This window comes from Tenrec ecaudatus, chromosome 8 (genome assembly GCF_050624435.1).
Source record: "Tenrec ecaudatus isolate mTenEca1 chromosome 8, mTenEca1.hap1, whole genome shotgun sequence".
In the NCBI taxonomy this organism is placed as follows: Eukaryota; Metazoa; Chordata; class Mammalia; order Afrosoricida; family Tenrecidae; genus Tenrec; species Tenrec ecaudatus.
Window position 1 is genome coordinate 23,939,007 of NC_134537.1, and position 22,770 is coordinate 23,961,776.

At 41.9% G+C, this 22,770-nt stretch overlaps 1 pseudogene; it reads left to right on the top strand.

The window, feature by feature from the left end:
* Window positions 1-15,797: 15,797 nt before the first annotated feature.
* Window positions 15,798-16,602, top strand: LOC142454665 (translocon-associated protein subunit alpha pseudogene; annotated as a pseudogene).
* The last annotated feature ends 6,168 nt before the right edge of the window (window positions 16,603-22,770 follow it).

Genomic DNA, 22,770 nt, shown 5'->3' on the forward strand with positions numbered 1-22,770 from the left:
GCATCGACTTGATGGCAGTGGTTTTGTTTTAGTTGAGTAGAGTCTGCAGTGCCTGACACACATTATTATTGTTGTAATTGTTGCTAGCTGTCATCAGCACATGCCTTGACTCATGGTGACTCCATGCATAACCAAGAAAAATCCTGCCCAACCCTCACCATCCCTATGAGCAGTTGCAGCCTGGACCATTGTGTGGGTTTTCAATGGCTGATTTCAGAAGTAGAACATCAGGCCTTTCACCCCAGGCTGCCTTGCTCTAGATTCTAGAGTAAGACTCTAGGGTCTAGAAGCTCTGTTGACCCTGTTTAAGCATCATAGGCTCACACAGGCCTTCACTGACATAGTCAATCATTACATTCGAAGTGCAAGTTCTAGCCCTAAGCCACCAGTGGCCTCCATTGGTTTGTCATTAGTGCCATTGACACCGTGACTAGACAATGAGGCTCATAGCCCTACTGACTCCGCAAATACTTATTGCCTAAAGCAATCAATCCATGAATAATTAAATGAATAAACCACGGCAAAATACACCCATATCAAAACAAGAGTATAAAAAATACCCGAGTGAATCAGAAACCACATGCCTTCGCTTCAAAATCCCATAGATGACTAAGCATGGTGGTGGCATAGGCATTACAAGAACTTGCTCTCGAGAAACTTTTTCACAGCTGGAGAGCCTTCTAGGTGTCACAGTTCTCCTGTCTGCAAAACTGGAACATCAGTAACTGCCACATGGGGTTATTACTTAAAATATCAAAGTGGTGACTGTCAAGATGATTCCAACTCATCGTGACCCTAAAGGACAGAGGAGAACTGCTCCACAGGGCTCCTACAGCTGTAATCTTCAGGGAAACAGACTACCACATTTTCTTTCTCAAAGAGCAACTGGGGGGGTTGAACCTGCAGGGTAGCTACGGAGTACTTACCCACTTCACCACCAGAGATGCTGAATCTCAAACAAAATCTTCTGACTTTTATGTGCTGTCAAGTCCATGAGAGCTCATAGCAACCCCGTTCACAACAGAACAAGAAATGGCCCAGTCCTTCACTATTCTCACCATCAGTACTATGTTGGAACCCACTGCGAAACCTACTGTGTCCATCATGGGGGTTGCAATGGGTAGATTTTACATCAGCTTGAACTTGAGTGAAAGTGTAGGAGTGGAGTACAACCAATCAGGTCACAGTCTGATGATGCCTCCTTGTTGGGGAGTGGCGTTTTAATAAGAGACAGTGAGAACTTTCTCTCTCTCTCTCTCTCTCTCTCTCTCTCTCTCTCTCTCTCTCTCTCTCTCTCTGGCAATTGTCCTTCCTCTTTGCTGGGACTCTGTGTCTTCCTCCATGGATGGCTGACCTGGGGAGCCAACTCTCAGGTGTCTCCACCCTGCCATGTTCCCACCTTGGATCACGAAACTCTACACCCACTGGCCTGTGAACTTCCTGCTTCCTGTTTCACATTTCATCATCATCAGCTGCTACTATGTACATGTGAAGAAGGTTCCAGCTAGCATCAGACATGTGGGCTTGTGTTGGATTGGGCTGGGACTAAATATAAAATTACTTATTAGTACATAGTCCTTTTTTATATACACATGAATGCCACTGGGTATGTTTCTCTATATAACTTAGCATAGCCCAATTGTGTTTGGCCAGGTTGACTAGAAAGATAAATCCAAGGACACTCATATATGTGTAAGAAAGGGCTTTATATCAAAGAGTAATTGTATATTAAGAAAACATTCCATCCCAGTCCAGATCAAGTTCATAAGCCTGATATTAACCCATGAATCCAATACTGGTTCATAAATCCTTCTTCAGACTCAAACATTTACATGCAATAACGCAAATTGCAGGAAGATCACAGGCTGGTCGATGCAAAGTCTTGTGTATCCAATAGCAATGGAAACATCTCAGTGTTGGCACAGGTCCCCATGTGGCTCCTCCAGCTCTTCCAGTATGACTCTTTAACAGGAAGAGATGAAGGAGAAAGAGAGAGAGAGAGAGAGAGAGAGAGAGAGAGAGAGAGAGAGAAAGTTCCCAGAATCCTCATGAGAAGGCCACGGCCACAGGGAGACATCATCAGGCTGTGACCTGTTTGACAGGCTGACCTCCACCCCTACCCTTATTTATTAAGCTGGCATGCAATTATATAACTACCACACCAATGGTCTTCTTCTTTTTAATACCCTTCTACTTTACCAAGTATGATGTCCTTTGGGGTCTTGACAAAATCTCACCATCCTTGCTTCTAAGGAGCATTATAGTTGTACGTCTTCAAAGACAGATTTGGTTCTTCTCTGGTAGTTCAGAAGAATAATATTCTTTGTTTACACCATAATTCTAATGTAGCAATTCCTCTTCAGCCTTCTTTATTCGTTGTTCAAGTTTCACATACTTATGAGGCAATTGAAAATGCCCTGCCTTGAATCTTCAAATGGACCTTCTGCAACATCTTTTCAGCAATTAAAGATATCATGCGCAGGAGATTCACCCATTGTTTAATTTCTTGACTGCTGTTTCCATGAGCATTGACAAACAAAATTAAATCCTTAAAAACTTTAATCTTTTCTCTATTTAACATGATGCTGTTTATTGGCTCAGATATGAAAAACGTGGTTTTCTTTACATTGGACTATAATTGATGTTGAAGGCTGCAGTCACTGATCTTTATCAAGTACTTCAAGTTCTTCTCTTTTTCAGCAAGCAGTGTTGTGTGATCTGCACATTTCAGATTGTTTGTAAGCCTTTCTCCACTCTTGACACCATGTTCTTTTTCATATAGTTCAGCTTCTCAGATGATTGGCTCTGCACACAGATTGAATAAGTGTGGTGAAAGGATACAACCTTGATGTACACTTTTCCAGACTGTGAACTATGTGGCATTCCTTGTTCTGTTCTAACGATCAATCACCTCTTGGTCCACGTACAGGTTCTACATGAGCACACAGAATGGAATTCCCATTTTTACTGTCATTGATTTTATCCGAACTCATATCACCTAATATTGGGTCTCCAAAGCTGTATGGAATAGACAGTCTTTTCTTCCTCTGATGCTGGATTTGAACTGAAGACCCTGTGCTTAGCAGTCCAGCACTCACCCAGCAACACCACCAGGGCATAGAGAGGATTAAACGAGGTAAAATATATGAAGTCCATAGGCCAAGTGATTTTTATATGATTGGCAACATTACTAATTCCCCAAATTCACTTTTATGACATTTCTTTAATGTGCACCTGTGAAACATAATTTCATCTATTCATGAAATATAAAGTACTAAGCGAGGACGCTTTTCAGATTTATGCATTAAGCATTCATGCAAAAAGACCTTCTGCATTTACATGGATACAGGATACATTGTTATTCCACTTGTGGTTTTTCTTTCTTGAAGACTTCTTAGCTTTCCAGGAAAGAGTTTCATTAAAGGCTTGTTTTCTGTTTTTTAATTACTTTCATCTTTGAGTAGTTTAAGACTCAGAAGAAGTTGTGAACATAATATAGCTTCTGTAAAACTTCCACTCTGGTTCCACCAATGATAGTATCAGACATAGCCATCGCACAATGTCAAAACCAGGAAATTAACACTGGTGCAATTCTGTTAACTAAGATACATACTTCATTTGAATTTATATGAAGAACGTTTTAATCTTCGGGTTAGGAGACAATTAGGATTGTATCTGGATCTATTAAGCAGCCATATGTGGCATATTTGCATAATGTTGTTTTGTCATGTGCCACCAAATCAGTTCTAACTCATAAGGATCCTAAGTACCCAACCGAATGAAATAAAGTCCAGGCTTGCACCAGTCTCAGAATTGTTATGTTTCAGTCTATGGTTGCAGCCACTGTTCCACTCCATTTCAATGAGTATCTTCCTCTATAATTCTTCACCATGTTCTTCTCTAGGGAATGGTCCAAAGTATGAAAAGCAAAGTCTCCCCATCCCCACCTCTAAGGAACATTCTGGTTGTGTCTTTTCCAAATTAAATATGTTCATCCTCTGGCAAGCCATGGTATATTCAACATTCTTCAATAACACCATAACTCAAACGCATCAATTCCTCGCGGGTTTTCTCTGTTCATTGCCTGGATTTCACAGGCATGTGAGGTGATTAAAAATGCCAGGGCCTGGGTCAGGCACAGCTCAGTTCTCAGAGTGACCTAACACATTATAGAGATTCACATTATAGTGAATTAGCACATTATAGAGATCTTTCACAGCAGATTAATCCCATGCAATGTATCACTTGATTTCTTGACTGTTGCTTCCATGGGTGTTGATTGTGGATCAATGACAAAGGAAATCTTGGGAAACTTGAATCATTTCTCCAATTAACACAATTTAGCTTATTGGTCCAGTTATAAAGATTTTTGTTTCTTTTATGTTGAGGATGCAATCCATATGGGAGGCTATAGTCTTTGATCTTCATCAGTAAATCCATTTGCAGATTGAAGGCTGTTAATAAAGTCTTCCATTAATCCTAACATCACATTCTTTTTCATATAGTTCATCTTCTCACACTATTTGCCCAGCATGTAGATTGAATAAGTAGTGAAAGGACAGAACTCTAAGGAAACCATTTCCTAATTTTTTTTTAAACCTCAGTCTCCTCTTGTTTTGTTCAACAGACTGCCTCTTGGTCTATGTACAGGTACTGCATGGGCACACATAAGTGTTCCAGAATTCTCATTCTTTGCAATGCTAGCCATAATTTGGTACGATCCACACCAAATATATGTAAAAGAAATAATTCCTTTCATTTTCAAAGAATTTTGAATTTGGAAAGATATTCATTTCAAACCACCTGGAAGTTCTGGAAAAGATTTTCAGCAGTTTAAATCAGTGGTTCTCAACCTGTGGGTCACAACCCCTTTGGAGGTTGAATGACCTTTTCACAGGGGTCGCCTGATTCATGACAGTAGCAAAATGACAGTCATGAAGTAGCAGTGAAAATAATTTTATGGCTGGGTGGTCATCACAACATGAGGAACTGTATTAAAGGGTCACAGCACTAGGGAGGTTGAGAGCCACTGGTTCAAAGGAATATAGACAAGAAAATCTCTGATTTTAATCTCTAAGGCCTAAGCCTTTCTTTCCCTAAAATCATTTCCTCATTTTCCACTCATCTCTCGGTACCGCTGTGAATTGGTCTCCAAAAGAAAGTAAAGTAGCAGAGGTCCCAGAATTGCAGAGGCATCTCAACTCCAGCTAGAGGAAGATTAAAGCAGGAATATTGGACAACTGCAATTGTTTCTCTGTTTATGAGAAAATCCCAAATGGCAGGGGGAGGTATGTTATGGGAGGACCTGCAAGTCTTTTGGGGTCATATGCACTGTGCTCTCTCAGCCCCAAGCTGGAGCAGAAGCCACCTGCAACCTGGCTGAACACACACAGGGAACACATCCTGGCTGCCCCTCATCCAAAAGGAATGCCCCTTATGCACTGAGCCTTACAGCGCACCATCTCTCTTCAGCTCTGAACGTGGCAAATGAGGGTTAAATTAAAGGAGCTAATTTGGTGGATAGAGAAAAAAGAGGAACAAAAATATTCTTTAACAAAAAACAAAATAAAACCATGAAGGTATGAACATAAATCAGCTCGACCTGAGGCACTGGCCCTCTAGAAACAAACAAGCAGGCAAACAAAAACCCAAGTGTTTTCTTCCTTTATGTATCGTCTCCCTGCTCTCTACTTAGAAGTAGTCTTCACAGTCTACTTAGAAGACTGAAATAGGGTCTTAACCATACCAGGTTTGAGATGAACCGCATTCCGGAATTAGAATGTCTGAGATTGAGAACTTTTTGCTTCAGGATTCTCTTGTTTGGATATTTGGTTCTTTATAAAATTTTCTCAAAGAGTAGCCCTCTTGTGCTGGCTAACAAAATAGATTGGGTATGGAAAAAATTGTGTTGTGGTACTTCCCTAGTCTTAGCTCAATACACAAAGTAGAGAAAGGCACAGAATTTGAAACCAGAGCACATAGGTTTGAGCCCCAGTTTCACAATGTATCAAAGGTATAAACTTGGCCAAGTCTAAGCTTCTGTTTTCTCGTTTATAAAATGAGTACCATGGAAATAATAACTGCTGATAGGATTTGCTTAGAGAGTGGAATAAGATAAGAACTCTCCTTTAGAAACGAGAACAAGAATTTTTGAAATGATACATCTTACTCATTTGGAGATGAAAGAGCTTTTAGAGATTAAACAAAGCAAAGCAAAACAAACCTATTATCATTGCTGCATCCCCAGGATGGTGATTTTGGATGAGTGATCAAAAATCTGATAAAAAACTCCATGTAACATTTTTATAACTGAAAATTGAAAGGCAGTCTGATGGATTGCTTTTGTGTAAACTTTTCCCTTTACCCCCTTTTCCTTTGTTTTGTTTCTTTTTCTGGTTTTCTTTCCACTAGTGGAGTGAGGGGTGCGTCTAAAAAGGGAGGGGCCCATTTCATTTTCACAACGCTCTTGAGGAGTTGTTTTTCTCTCTTCAGGAACGTTCTTTGAAAAACGTGATTGCTCTTGGTATTGCCCTTATGGAAAATCCTCAAAGAAAACCTAAAGGCAGTCTGCAGACACTTTGCCTGCTTCTTCACGCTAATGTGAAAAATAGCCACAACGTGGTGAGCTGCCTTAATTAGATTTACATGACTGTCATTCACCCTGCAAGGATGTTCTCTCTGTTATTTAGTGTAAAAACCCCCTTTCGCCTGTGAAATGACGGTTAAAGCGGTGGCAACTGTTTGCAATGTCCTTACTTTTTGCCTCCTCTGTGTCAGGCCCCAATTATTTTTTGAAATTGGACTGGTCCGTGAGAGTCCAGTGTCTGGGAACCCTTGGCCTGACAGGTTAATTGGAAATGGCATGGATGGCGGTGGGGAAGCTCCTTCAGCTGCCTGTGTTTTGCTCCCTGCCCCTAAGCCGGCGGGCCCCACTGCCCCACATCCCGGCTGTCGCCAGTCCCTGGCTGCGTGTCCCTGTCCCGGCCTCCCTGCTTCCTCATTGCTGTGCGCTTTGCTCTCTCGGCCCCTCATAGCTGGCGTCATCCTTCTGGCCACAGCTCCCTAAGTTTGCCATGTGCAGTGACCCTGTGTTGACCCCGGCCATGATACAAACCACGGGGTTGTAATGAATCTCTAATTACCCGCAGTACCCCGGTGACTAGTCAGCCCTGCTGCTCACTCTGTTCCTCACCAATTTGGGCAGCATCAGGCATTCACAATGCAGCCAGACTCTGTGCCCGGAAGCTGGGAGCCTCCAGGTCGCTGCCAAGGACACTGGCTCATGCTTCTGAGGAGCTAGGGGGATTTCCGCCCTCCTTAGGAATCAGAGAGGACATCTGCACATGAATCACTCGGCTCAGCTTGGGGACCTCTTCCCCTCCACTGACTTTTATCCCAGAAGGTCCAGGTGAGAGATGGTCTGGGACTCTGGGGTGATTGCCCAGGGCAGACTGGGCATTTTCTATTTCATGCAATCCTTCTCAAAGTCCACCATTAGATCATAAAGGGGGTTGGTAACTCGGCGAGATTTTGGAAAGTGATAAGGAGCAGGCCTTGATTGGCCAGCAGTGAAGATCATATCCGACCAATGGGGAAATTAACTTACAGTCATCGCAATAATAATATTCCCCTGTCCCCGTGTGCCAGGCATTGGGCTACAGACTTTATATATTATGTCCATGTTTCTTTCCTCTTTTATATGATGGTTAAAAATAAACGCACACTATCAGCAATGCCAACGGCCCTGATTCTGTACCTCGTCATAGAACTCTTTCGATGTCCTTTTCTAAATCATTCCACCAGCATCCACATAAACTCACTGTCTCCCAAGTAAACACTGTTCCCCTGGTCCCTCCCTCCCCCCTTGATAACGACAATCATTGGGTTTTATATATTTCTTATTAAATATCAGTGGGATCCTACCTTACGTATCCCTTTGTCAGGGGCTTGCTTCATCCAGCGTGTTTCCAGGGATTGTCTGTGTTCTTCGGCGTTCAAAGTCGAGATTGACTCAGCGGCAACTCGCAACTCTGTGAGTGCGGAGTAGAACAGCAGATTCCCAGGCCTGCCTTCTTCAGCGTCTCTTGATTGGTTTGAACCACCAACCTTCCCACTAATGGTCGAACACTTAACACCTGGTGCCACCAGAAACTCCTTTGTTTGTGGCACGCATCCACGCTGTATTTCTCTTTGCGGCTGAGTAGTATTCCATTTTGTGGATCTACCGCACTTTGTTCATCCATTCATTTGTGGATGGGCATTTCAGTTATCCATCTGTTTTGCCTCTTGTGAACCGCACAGCAAGGGATATCGGTTTACTCTTAGGTCTATTTCCACTAAAGGTGAAAATAGCAAAGTGCAATAGTTGATTGTGCCAGCCTGGCCGATAAACACAAGTGGGATTAATTGAAGGGCGGAGAGATAAGTGGCTCAGTGAGCCTCACCTTGCTTGTTCTGTGCCTCAATTTAAAGGGGTACACTACCTGTGGGATGCCTAGCCTGTGGACTATGTCGCTGTAAATTGAGGTCCCTTTAATCCCACATGATTGGAATGTTCTTCTCTGGAGCTGGGGACCAACAGTTGGTGACAGTTGGGGACCTGCCTTGCTGTTTGCTGCCTGGGTATATATAGCCCAGCTCTCTCTACAGAAGGGGACTGGCAACTGGCGGCTCTCAAGCCTTAAAGGACTGCTAGTGTCTCACTGCTTTATAATTTAACTGTTAATTTCTTGTATTATCTATCTGTATATAATTTAACGGTTCATTTCTTATATTATATATCTATCTTTATAAATATATTTATATATAATTACTAGCAATCTGGTCTTGTCTCTCTAGAGAACCCTGTCCAACACACAAAGCAACAATAAAGACATGTTACAAACACGGAAGCAGACGCAGGAGATGAGAGAGTCACTGAAGGAAGTCACTGCTTGTTTAGTTCATCCAGCTGTGAAACCCCAGAGCCCAGGTTTAGTTCATCTGATGCACTTCACAGTGTACGCACTTCCGTTGTATTTAGTATTGGGAACCAGAGGGAAATGATTGCCTTCTAAAAAGACAATGGCCTTGTAATTCGCTCTTAGATCTCAGGGGAATCATCATGAGTTTTCAACTAACCCATAGACTTGCATTTCTTCAGTGTGAAATGGGAGCATTTGCATGGAAGCCTGGCTGTGCCATTTGAGAAAGTCTATTTCCCACTTCAAGGAGAGTATCGGTTTGAGCATGCTTGGCACAAATTTGCTCTATTCCCTGCGCATTCAAGCACCTCCTAGCCCAGGGCCGATGCTCACAGCAGGCAAACAGCTCAAATCTTTGATCGGATTTTATAATTGATACAGTGTTAAAAGTAATATTTACAAAGTGCCCTGTGAGAAATTTTTTTTAGAGATTACTTATATTTTTCTGCTTTCTAAATTGGCATGTTCAACTCTTGTTGATGGAGAATGCATACTGCTGGTTGATGTCCACGTTATGCCCAAGCTCTGTGGGAATATTTTTATTTTTTTCTAGGAATAAATATGTGTATTTACTGGTGACTACTTTAAAGGACTGAGCCATAGAAAAGGATCATATTCTTGTATTCCTCAAGCAAATCTGTTTTTCTAGTTTCAGGAGAAGTTTACAGTCCGAAGGCTTCTTGCCGTCCATTTAATTCCTTGATTTTGCAAGTAATTTGTACTTTAAAAAATTATACAAAAGCGCTTTGTGGTTAGGACAATAATATTCTGTTCTTGAGATTTACAGTCTCCTCCTACCTCCTGGAACAGAAAGTGACTTGTGGGAGAGCAGTGTCATACTCAGATCCACAATTCTTGAAACTCTCCGCCATTTCTGACCCTATTAGTGACGGTTTGAGCTGGGAGAGAGTAAGTTTATCTTGCATTTTCACTGATGAAAAACATGCGGAGAGAAGCGAGTGACTTCAAAGACACACTGCAAAGATCTGGCGTTCAGGATGTGGAAGAGCATCAATACACTTTAGCTGGGGCTGGGAGGTTTGCAGTCGCCTTCTTTACATTTCCGCTGCTGTTCTCGGCTTCCCTGTGCCAGTTGGCTTCAGGTTGACTCTGGCTCATGGTGGCCCATGTGAGTCACAATAAAGCTGTGCTTCACGGACTTTTCAAGGGCTGACTTTTCGGAAGGAGATAGCCAGACCTGTCTCTGAGACACCTCTGGCTGGGCTGGAGCCCTCGGGTTAGCGATTGAATAGACTGACTGTTCCCACCACCCAGCGACTCCAATGTTTTTTTGTAGGTTCCTCCAAAATTGATGATGGTTTCCTTATCCTTACAAAGGGGATCCATTAACAGGAATCCTGTTAATATTTGGGAAGAATGGGTCAAAACAAACGTATAATCTAGGACTTGCCAAAATTGATTAAATATTAGATATGGTCCCTACGACCTTTTAAGTACTAATTACAGTCACTGGTAAGAACTGGCATTCACTGAGTGGTTTTTCTAGCTCGGGCATTATATATAGTGTGCTGCTAATATTCACAGTAATCCAGAATGCATTATTAAACCAATTTTGTAAATAAGGAAGCATGTCATTTGTTGGGAGGCACACAGCTTGTACATGAGATCATGACCCAGCTGCCTCTTGTCAGGTCAGCTTTCCTCTTACTTTGTGATCCATGCTGTCAGTCTGGACTCTTCACGACCCTATGTGCAAAAGAAAATGCCGCCTGGTCCGGGGCCATCTTCAAACTCCCTGTGAAGTTCAGCTGATCTCTGTGGCCACTGCGTCAGTCCATCTCACGTGGCTCCTCCCCTGCTATCAAGCATGATTCCCATCTCCAATGGTTGGATCTTCCTGCTACCTATCTGAGGGACATGAGGTGTAGCCTCACCGTCTACCTTACAGAGCATTCTGGTAATTCTTCCAAGGCAGATATGTTCGTTCTCCTAGCCGTCCATGGTATATGTAATATACCAAGCCATAATTCAAAGGCATCAATTCTTCTTTGGTCTGCCTTGTTCATTGTCTAGCTCTCCTATGCAAATGAGGTGATGGAAAATTCCGTGGCCTCAGTCAGGCATACCTTAGTATTCAAAGTCGGTTTTTGTTGTTGTGTTTTGTTTTTGCTTTTTAACACTTGAAGCATTTGGCTGTAGATTTACCCAATGCAATGTGTGGATTTATTTCCGGACTGCGACCTCTATGGGTGCTGATTGTGGATCCAGGTAAAGTGAAATCCTTGACATTTTCATCCTCTTGTCATTTCCCGTGCTATGACGTTAGTGATTGCTCCATGTGTAAGGCTGCAGTCTTTGATCTCCATCCCAAAGTGCTTCAAGTGCACCTTTCTGTCAGAAAAAATACTTGATTTGCTCTTTGAAAGTTTAACAGAAATTAGAGACTATAGTAACGATAACAATATTATTAATAGTTGTTGAGTATTTACCATGTAGAAGAAAACAACTTGAGGTAGTTAGTTTATTGTGCAAACCTGGCTGGTAAACACATGTGGGGTTAGTTCAAATACGGAGGGATAAATGGCTCAGTGAGCCTCCACTTTCTAGTTCTCAGGTCTCTTGCTTTCTGATGGTCAGACCAGGTAGAGCTGCCTTAGCCAGTTCCCTGATTCAGCTTGAAAGGCTCACTTCCTGCAAGACATCCCTGAGGAGAAGCCACATAGACCTGCCCTGATGCAGCCCTGGGTGCTGGAGCACTCATGTGGAGACCTCTGCCAGCACTGAGATGCTTACACATTCACTGATCCAGCTTTCCTCCAGAAGTCGGCATCATGGTGTGTGTTTTATGGGATGGAGGAGGACTTTGTGGATTGGGGTTGGACATATGGGTTAATGTTGGACTTGAGGACTTGGGCAGCACTGGGTCAGGATGTTTTCTTGAGGTGCACTTACCCTTTATATAAAGCTCTCTCTTATACATGAGTTTCTGTGGATTTGTTTTTTCTAAAGTCCCCAGCCTAACACACAACTCTATGAATTAAACCCTTGTATTCCTTCTATTTCCTCATCTGAAATCAATGATGATGAAAGCAATCCATAGAGAAAGATTGTGTGCTGAATTGCAGGGTTACAGAATGGGGAGCTGGATTCACACTCAAGCACTTTCATTCCGAGATTTATGTTCACTTCCACTGAGTTACAACTAGAATCCTGCCTGCATGCATGAGCTCAGAAAGTCATTTCTTCTCCCTGTTCCACATCTCCCTATCCCCCCTCTATTCTGTGAGATAGCGACTGAGGAAATTTTGCATGAAAACATACAGATACAGATGGGGATACCAGAAATGATGGGCAGGTTACCAGAACAAGGTGGCTTTCCTGCAAGTCTCCCATCGTCACTTTGGTAAATTCACCACTGTGATCCTCAATATGGGGCCCAGTTGGCTCTATGGTTCGTCAGTAGGCTGCCAACCACAAGGTCAGGGCTTTGAAGCCACTAGCCATTCCGTGGCAGAATCACGAGACTGTCTTCTGTAAGGATTCATAAGTTCAGAAAGCCTACATAGTGTGGTTCTCAACCTTTCTGATGTCGCGACTCTTCCATACAGTCCCTCATGTTGTGGTGACCCTCCCAACCATAAAATGCTTTTCAGTGTTACTTCATAACAGTAATTTTGCTACTGTTGTGAATTGTCATGTAAATATCTGATAGGCACGATGTGTTTTCATTGTTACAAATTGAACATAATGAAAGCATAGGGATGAATCGCAAAAACAATATGTAAGTATATATTGTGAAATATATTTTTCTAATGACAAATAAATGAAATTTGGCCTTGAGCATGGTGTAGATTCCATTATGGAGTAGTTTGCAGTATGTTAGGCCACACCATGGGGGCAAGCCTCACTTTCCGAAGAGCTAAGGATCGTGGCCCAGCCAAGTCGATACAAAACACAACTGTCATATTCATCCTTTGGTTCTTGTAGACTTCTCCTTGACCATACATAATCTCCAAATAAAGGCAATGGTAAGGTCATCCTGTACCCAGCGTGCTAAAGCCAACATGCATACAACTGAAAACGAACTAGCCCCATTTATATCATATACATTATAAATGAACAAAACAAAATATTGGATCCATAAATACAGAGTGGAACCATCCCTAACAATTGAAATCCTGGTTTCTGCAACTGATCCCGTGCCTTCTTTTACCACCTATTCCATAGTCCCTTGGTCCTCAGCAAGTACCTCTGCCAGTCGTGGTTCTTTGCCTGGTGGGGGGACCAAACCTTCATTATTGAAGCATGTAGCCCATTAGTAGTCATGTCAAGACTGTGTGGCTGTAGTTTACCATTTCCTTTGAGTAAAGAGGGCCAATGGGAAAGCCACAGAGACATATGCTATCAAAGGGAGGTCACTGTGGAATAGAACAGAGAATTATAAAAGAAGCGTACAATGGTGATATGTGGAATATATTTGGAAGGATGAACTCATAGCTGAGGTAAGGCAATCAAGATTTTGGTTTGAGACTGTGGTAATTACATCATTTCATGCCAACTCGATAAATAAGTATAGGAGTGGAGTCTAGTCTATCAGTGGGTCAAAGCCTGATGATGTTTCTTGTGGGCATGGTCTTCTCATGAGGATTCTGGGATCTCTCTCTCTCTCTCTCTCTCTCTCTCTCTCTCTCAGCCTTGATCTTCCTGGTGACAAGCCACATGGAGATTTTCTGAGGCCTAAGAGAGTATTCTCTCTCTCTGCAAAGTCACACTCAAAGATTTGGGGGACCCATGTGGAGACCCGTGTCAGCACTGAAATGCTTCCACCACGATTAGATCCACAAGCCTTTGCAGCCACTGGCCTGTGATCTTCCTGCATGTTGCATCATTGTGTGTGACTGCATGAATTTGAAGAAAGATTTATGGACTAATATTGGACTTATGGGCTAATATCAGCTTATGGACTTGATCTGGACTGGGCTGAGATGTTTTCTTAATATACAGTTACTCTTTGATAGAAAGCTCTTTCTTATTTGTATATGAGTGTCCCTGGATTTGTTTCTCTAGACAACCTGGTCTAACACAGGGACATAATGAGATTGATAAGCCTATCAGTCATGTACAGGTATATTTTGAGTAAGCATTTGTATAGAGAATCATAGTCCCTAGTGGTGAAATTAAAGTAAAGGAAAAAATTAGGAACCATGAGCATTTGAAACTGTGGTTTGCATTTGACCTCACAGCATGGTGAATACAGACAAAAACAAAAGCGGTCCCAAGACCTGATATCACTCCAGTGTAGAGAAAGGATAAGGCCATTCTGACAGAAGACCTGCCAATGAAGTATGAGGAAAAAAATGTCAGCACATGTTGCCCTTGAAATCAAAAGAAGAAAATATTTCAAAGAAGCAACAATGTTATTATATTTAAAGAATTCTGAGGAGTTTATCATGACAAGGATGGAGATTTGGCAATACCAAGGCTATTGGTGACTTCATCAAGAGTTGCTTTAGTGACATAGAAGGGAAGAAAGTTCGGTTGGAGGTGAAAAGTGGTATGGTAAGGAGGCATGAAGTGTACAACACAATACCATCCAATCAAATTAGTAAAGTATGACTGACCTAGAGTCTGTTTATTTTTTGTTTTGGGGTCTTTAAAAATTATTTTATTGGGGGTTCATACAACTCTTATCCCAATCCATACATACATCCATTGTATCAAGCACATTTGTACATTTGTTGACATCATCATTCTCAAAACATTTTCTTTCTGCTTGAGCCCTTGGTATCAGCTCCTCATATTTTCCCTCTTCCTCCCCACACTCCCTCCTTCACAAACCCTTGATAATTTATAAATTATTATTATTTTGTCATGTCTCACACTGTCTGCTGTCTCACTTCACCCACTTTTCTGTTGTCCATCCCGCAGGGAGGGAGTTATATGTAGATCATTGTGATTGGTCCCCCCTTTCTCCCCCACCTTCACCTTGCCCTCCTGGTTTCACTACTCTCATTGTTGGTCCTGAGGGGTTTTTCTGTGTTTCCAGCTCTTATTTGTACCAGTGTACATCCTCTGGTGTATCCAGATTTGTAAGGTAGAATTGGGATGATGATAGTGGAGGGGAGGAAGCATTAAAGAACTACAGGAAAGTTGTATCTTTTATTGGTGCTATACCACACTCTGACTGGCTCATCTCCTCCCCACGACCCTTCTGCAAGGGGATGTCCAGTTGCCTACAGAGAGACTTTGGGTCAACACTCTACACTTCCCCCTCCTTCACAATGATATGATTTTTTGTTCTTTGATGCCTGATCCCTTCAACACCTCGTGATCACACAGGGTAGTGTGCTTCTTCCATGTGGGCTTTGTTGCTTCTCAGCTAGATCCACTTGTTTATCTTCAATCCTTTAATACCCCTGACTCTATATCTTTTGATAGCCAGGCACCATCAGCTTTCTTCACCATATTTACTTATGCACCCACTTTGTCTTCAGCGGTTGTGTCGGGAAGGTGAGCATCATGAAATGCCAGTTTAATAGAACAAAGTGTTCTTGTATTGAGGGAGTACTTGAGTGCAGGCCCAATGTCCATCTTTCACCTTAATAGTAAACCTATAAATATAGGTGCATGGATAGATTTCCCCATCACCATATATAAATATATCTACATATGTAGAATTGTTTTTTGGTCCCCACCTCCCCAGAGCCAAGGAGCCATGTCTGCAGAGTTGCTGGGCAGGGGCAGGGCAGGCACCACTGGTGGGTCCTCCATGCAGCCCGCCCCTCCCATCCAGAGCCCAGATGAAGAGTAAAGCCATTATCGCTGGAGCCCAAGAGCACTTGCGATGGCAACAGGACACTGGCTGGCTGCAACATGAGACTCCTCCCCCACCTGCTTCTGCTGCTCCTGCTCATGTCCCCTGCCACCCTTGTCTTCAGAAGGGGCCCTGGGGCATTGGTTCAGGATCTTAGAGAGGATGAAGAAACCGTAGAAGATTCAATAATTGAAGATGAACATGATGAAGCTGAAGTGAAAGAAAATGAACCCACGGATCTGGCAAAGGACAAAGTGGAAGACTTGTGTGATGAACCTGAAGCTTCACCAAGTACAGATACAACTATCCTCTTTGTAAAAGGAGAAGATTTTCCAGCAAATAAGATCATGAAGTTCCTGGTCGGCTTTACATACAAGGCTTCAGAAGACTTTATTGTTGAATCACTCGATGCTTCATTCCTTTATCCTCAGGATTACCATTTTATATTCAGAATTTCACAGGCCTTCTTCTAAACTCCTTCATTCCTGCAGTGCCCATGAATGGGCAACCCATTAGTCTAGTCATCAACCTCAGCTACAAAGATTTGAATGGCAATGTATTACAAGAAGCTGTCTTCAATCAAACAGTTACAGTGATTGAAAGAGAGAATGGGTTAGATGGAGAGACAATCTATGTATATGTTCCTTGCTGGTCTTGGGCTACTGCTTGTTATTGGCCCTCATCAACTCCCATAATCTAGAAAGTGCAAGAGACCAATACAGAAAGTAGAGATGGGTACATCAAATCAGAATGATGCCGATAGGAGTTGGATTCGTCAGGAAACTTTGAATCAGATCAACAAAAGCTTCACCAAGAAGGTCGCCCAGGAAACGGGCACAGAAGAGATCGATTGGTGGGATCTGATGAGTGAATGTTCCTTTGTGCAAGAATTCAGCCTTTTCTTAACCAGCCCTCATGGTTTTCGGATGCAGAGAAACCATGTCACCGTAGAAGCCACCTACTACTTAGGTGTGGACTGCGCAATCAGTCTGTGGTGGAAATATAGCTAAAGGTGCACTGCATTTGTTTTTCTAATGTTCAGAAAAACCATTAAAATTTATGTGTGTGAGTGTGTAAAAGATGTCTTTTTTGGAAGTATTACATGCTCACTTTTGAGACTTAAAAATCCACTTTCAATGAGTTACGGCTTTGAAAACCTTAAAGAGTAGTTCCATTTTGCACATGTAAGGACACCATGAGACAGAATGAGTCTAATGGCAAGAGTCAACCATCACAACAAGCTCATTTTGAAGTCTAATTTCCCAAAACAATTTTATATCTTCTATTCCAAAGTTCCTTAAGGGTACCTTGAAACCATGATTAAAAACAAACAAACAACTACTTGAAAACTTCAGAGTAAAATATCTTAATCTGGAATGTTGAATAGATAAAATGTCAAATAGTAGTGTGAAAATAATCACTGTCAAAAGGAAAATTAGAAAAAGGAAGCAAAAATATAAATAATCATAAAGAGATATAAATTAATCTTCCTGAATGAAAAACTTTTCTTGACAAATTTTTTTCAATGCTTAACTGGATTATATAAACCCATTCCTAGTACCTAGTATCCATACCGAGCACCTAGTATCCATACTTAATACCACAGTAACCATAGAACAGCCCTAACCTAGTAAAACAGGTTTCATCACAGCATCCAGACTAAGAACAGATAACAAAGCAAGCATTGGCTCCCCGCTTTAGAAGAAGAAGCTGTTGAACATGTTATGCACAGCTTCAAAGCATTGTCAAATATTGAAAGCCTAAACAAAGGACACAGAATGTTGTTGGAATTAGAGCCTGAGGATGGGTCCTTCCGGTCCCAGAGCAGTCAAATTGTGTCTGGAGAGAAGATGATTTCTGGGAGCGGAATCCATTGCATTGTGTGCATGTGAAAGTTGGACACTGAACAAGGAAGACCACAGAAGAAGGGCTGCATTTAAATTGTGTTGCTGGAGAAAGATATTGAAAGTATCATGGACTATTAAAATAACAAAACAATCTGTATTGGAAGAAGTAAGGCCAGAGTGCTCTTTAGAGGTAAGCATGGCAAGACTTTATACTTTGGACATATTATCAGGAGAGACCAGTCCCTGGATAAAGGCATCATGTTTGGTAAAGTGGAAGTGCAGTGAAAAAGAAATTTAAGAAGGCCCTCAATGAGGTGGATTGATGTAGTGGCTGCTTCAGTGAATGGCACAGGACCATGTATTGTTTCATTCTGTTGTGCTTAGGGTTGCTATGATTTGGAGCCAATTCAATAGTGCCTAACAACAACAAACAACATACCTAGTACCACTCACCTGTCTGTTTGTTATATTTTTCTGGCATCATCTTTTCACAGGCTTATTCTATCTGTATGTTGAACAAATAATCTGAGAAGCTGGATTCTATGATGAAAAAATTGGCATCAGGATTGGAGGAAGAAGGCTCATTATGTGCAGTATGCAGATGACTCAACCTTGCTTGCTGAAAGCAAGAGGGCTTGATGCACTGCTGATGAAGATCAGGACTACAGCGTCAGGATAGGCTAGAATGTGAAGCAAAGGGAATTGATCACCACTGTTGTTAGCTTTCATAGAGTTGGACATGGTGACACCGAACACAAGGAAACTCATCTCTCCCCGGCTGTGTGCCAACTTCATGATCAATTACAGATCAGATTATTGTGACCCACAGACTTTTCATTGACTAATTTTCACATCTCTCAGACCATTCTTAATAGTCTGTTTTAGATGGCAAACACCACTGAATTCTATTCAGCATGCTGGCAAAGCACAGAATGCAAATACTCATGTTTGAAAATAATTTCACCTTACGTATGGAAATGGACTCACATATGAACCAGCAGTCAGATTACTAGATATATGAGGGAGGTACCAGAAAAGAAAAAAAAAAAGAGCATCATTGTGATCTTTCATTTCACTTGATGAGATTTTGGGGGGCAAGGTGACAATGGTGTCGTCCACTGGCTTGATTGATATTTCGTTTCGGGTCATAAGAATAGCACCGTGTCTTATCACCAGTAATGACTTGGCGGGGGTGGGGGAAGTCTGCAGTGATCCAGAGCTGTTCTTTCAAAGCATGGGATGTTTCCACGTGATGCTCTTTTTGTGGAGAGTCAGAACCTGAGGCACAAATTTTGTAATGACCCTCCTCATTCCCAAATCTTCCATTAAAATTCCCTGAACTGAATTCCAAATATTCCACATAACTTCCCCATCTCTTCAATGGTCCATCGTGGGTCTTCCAGCACAAGGGCACACATTTTGTCCACAATTTTGTCTGTCTGGGAAGTTGACAGATGTCCAGTGGGAGCTTTGTCATCAATCGACATTTCACCTTTTTAAATTGAGAAAACCTCTCTTACAACGGAGTTTTTCCTATACTGTCCTTGTACTCTGTGTTCAACATCACAACAGTTTTGCAGCATTTTTCTGGAGCAGGAAACAAAGTTTCACAGCCGCATGCTATTCTCTTTAATCAGCCATGACAAAAAATGAGGTTGGAGTGAAACTGCTATTAAGACAAAATTCACTGTGGCCAGAGAGAACCTTCCTAGACAACAATCGGGTTAGGTCCATTGCGGCTTCTCCTTGGTGATGTCTTTCAGGTAGTGAGCCTTGCCAGCTGAAGCAGGGAACTGGCTAAGGCAGCTGTACCCTGGTCCGACCATCAGAAAGCAAGAGACCCGAGAACTAGAAAGGCCAGTCTCACTGAGCCATTTATCTCTCCGCCCTTCAATTAACTCCACATGTGTTTATCTGCCAGGTTGGCACAATAAACTTTAACTATATCACTCGCCAACATATGAACAAAAGATATCTAGCTCTGGACTGCCTAAACAGCAGCTGAACCTGCATCAAGAGAATGAAACATTCAGTAATCAAGGTTTATTTCTCTAATTGAGATACTAGCTCCCCTTGTAACCAGTTCTTCCAGAAAAAGCATTAGAACAGAACCCAAATATCTGTATGTAGTATAATACTGGATAATTCTTTCCAGCATTAACATGCATGAAGAAGAATGAATTTGATATGTCTGAAAGATAGATTGTGATAGGCTCAGAGAAAAAGTTCTTGTAAGAAGATAGGGAAGAACTGCAAGAAGTGTAAGTACCCACTGAGATGACAAACTTTACATTAGTTCATTCTTTGGCCCCAAACTGGCCCTCCTAATGATCACTCCCAGTTAACCAATGAATTCCCAGTCATGTGACCCATCGGTGTCCATGTACAACTATACTGCATAGGGTTTCAGTGGCTGATAGTTTTCCAGAACTAGATCACTATGACTTTACTCCAAGGTGACACAGAGTGGGTTTGAACCTCCAACTCTTAGTTTTCAGTTGATTATGTTTACCATACGCATCATACAAGGACTCCAAGGATTGATTACCTGTTGACACTTTAAAAATATATATATAGGAGGATGGGGAAATAGATCTATGTGTCTATATTTATAGGTTAAGTATTAAGGTGGCGGAAGGACCTTGGGCCTCTACTCAAACACTCCCTCAATGCATGAATACCTTCTTTTATTAAATTGGAACTCTATGATGCTCACTCTCCCGACACAATGGCTGGAGCCAAAGTGGGTGAACAAGTAAATGTGGTGAAGAAAGCTGATGGTGCCTGGCTATCAAAAGAGATAGTGTCTGGGGTCTTAAAGGCTTGAAGATAAACAAGCAGCCATCTAACTCAGAAGCAACAAAGTCCACATGGAAGAACACACCAGCCTGTGTGATCGAGTGGTCCCGAAGGGATCAGTTACCAGGCATCAAAGAATAAAAAATCATATCATTGACTCCACACCTCCATGATAGGATCGCTAAAGACAAATGGGTGCATAAGCAAATGTGGTGAAGAAAGCTGATGGTGCCCGGCTATCAAAAGAGATAGTGTCTGGGGTCTTAAAGGCTTGAAGGTGAACAAGCGGCCATCTAGCTCAGAAGCAAAAAAGCCCACATGGAAGAAGCACACCGGCCAGTGCGATCACGAGGTGCCCAAGGGACCAGGTATAAGGCATCATGCAAAAAAAAACGATATAAGTGTGTGTGTGTATGTATGTGTATATATGTGTATATGTATATATATACCATATTAAATGAAGGGGGAAGTGCAGAGTGGAGACCCAAGGCCCAAGGGTCAGCCAATGGAGATCCCCTCATAGAGGGGTTTAGGAGAAGAGATGGGTTAATTAGGGTGCGAGGTAGTACTGATGAGGAACACAGCTTTCCCCCAGATCCTGGATGCTTCCTCCCCCAACTACCATGATCCGAATTCTACCTTACAGGGCTGGATAGGGCAGAGGCTGTACACTGGTACATATGAGGGCTGGAGGTACAGGGAATCCAGGGTGGATGATACCTTCAGGACCAAGGGTGTGAGGGACGATGCTGGGAGAGTGGAGGGTAAGTGGGTTGGAAAGGGGGAACTGATTACAAGGATCCACATGTAACCTCTTCCCTGGGAGAGGGACAGCAGAGAAGGAGGGGAAGGTAGACTCTGGATAGGGCAAGATAGGACAAAATAACGATGTATGAATTACCAAGGGCACATGAGGGAGGGGGGAAAGGGGAGGGAGGGGAAAACAAAGAGGACCTGATGCAAGGGGCTTAGGTGGAGAGCAAATGCTTTGAGAATGATTGGGGCAGGGAATGTATGGATGTGCTTTATACAATTGATGTATGTATATGTATGGATTGTGATAAGAGTTGTATGAGTCCCTAATAAAATGTAAAAAAAGAAAAGAGGAGAAAAAAATGATTAGGGCAAAGATTGTACAGATGTGCTTTATACAATTGATGTATGTATATGTATGAGCTGTGATAAGAATTGTATGAGCCCCAATAAATTGTTTAAAAAAAAAGAAAAAGAAAATCAATGCTCTTCGTCATTCACAAAGAGCCTTGGCAAATATTCCCAAAGATTGAAGCTTCTGCCTCTGTATTATGCATTAATAACTCTCTTCCAATTTGAGAAGAATGAAGATTTGGGTGAAGAAGGGGAAGTGCGGTGAGAGGATGGGATATGTATGTTTGTCACAAGGAAACTTCTACCTGTGACATTCCCATACTTCCCAAGGTTACAGTGATCTAGCTGCTTGCGGTCGGTTGTAAAGAGAAGGGCTGTCTCTCCACCTGTTGTGACTGCAGTGTGGAATGACTGATTGGGGTAATAACAATGTGCTCCTGTGCTGATTGACATAGTGACAGCACCAGGCTCCACATGAAACCACTGTCAAGCCTTAGAACCACACTGGGACTGTTGACAACCTCTTTTTCTACTTGACTCATATTGCAATCACTTGAGAAGCATATTGTCCAAAAACTCAAAGAAAGCCAGGCAGAATTAATGGACCAGAGGCATCCCTGAGTGGGTATTATTTGTGACAGGTGGTGGAAAAAGTCAATCATATCATAACAAAATCATCACTAGGCAAACCTTCGTGTAGATAGCTCCCTCATTGTTCAATGTCTCTCTCATGAGATTATGCCTAGGTTTACTAGAAATTTTTTAACTTTCTAAAAATCATAACTTTATTACAAAAATTTATCCTCTAAAGACAGGTATTTTGGTGTCTGCATGTGCTTATGTTTTCATTAATTTTTTCATATGAATTTTTTCAATATAGTTATAAAACTGAACTTGACTTTTCAAAATTTGTAGAGTTTCGGGAATGGCCTCCATATGAGGGAAAGTTAAAAAAGGATCTCTACCAAATCATAGAAAACTTTGTTAACTGAAAATATAAAAATATTAACTTACTATTTTTTAATATCTTCTATTTATGTCTATTATATCTATTCACTAAGTCTATATCAGTAGTTCTATTAGCTTGCAATGGTGATGTTTCTGTGTCTCTTACCTTTTCCTAAGCAGTTCTGCACTCTTTGATTTACACTGTGCCAAAATGGCAGGTTGGGCATCCTCCAGGGTCTAAAATCATGTTCCTTTGAAATATTCTTTGAGTTTGGGAACAAAATGAAATCTGAAGGAGCAAGATCAGGGCTGTAGGATGGATGTGTTTAGA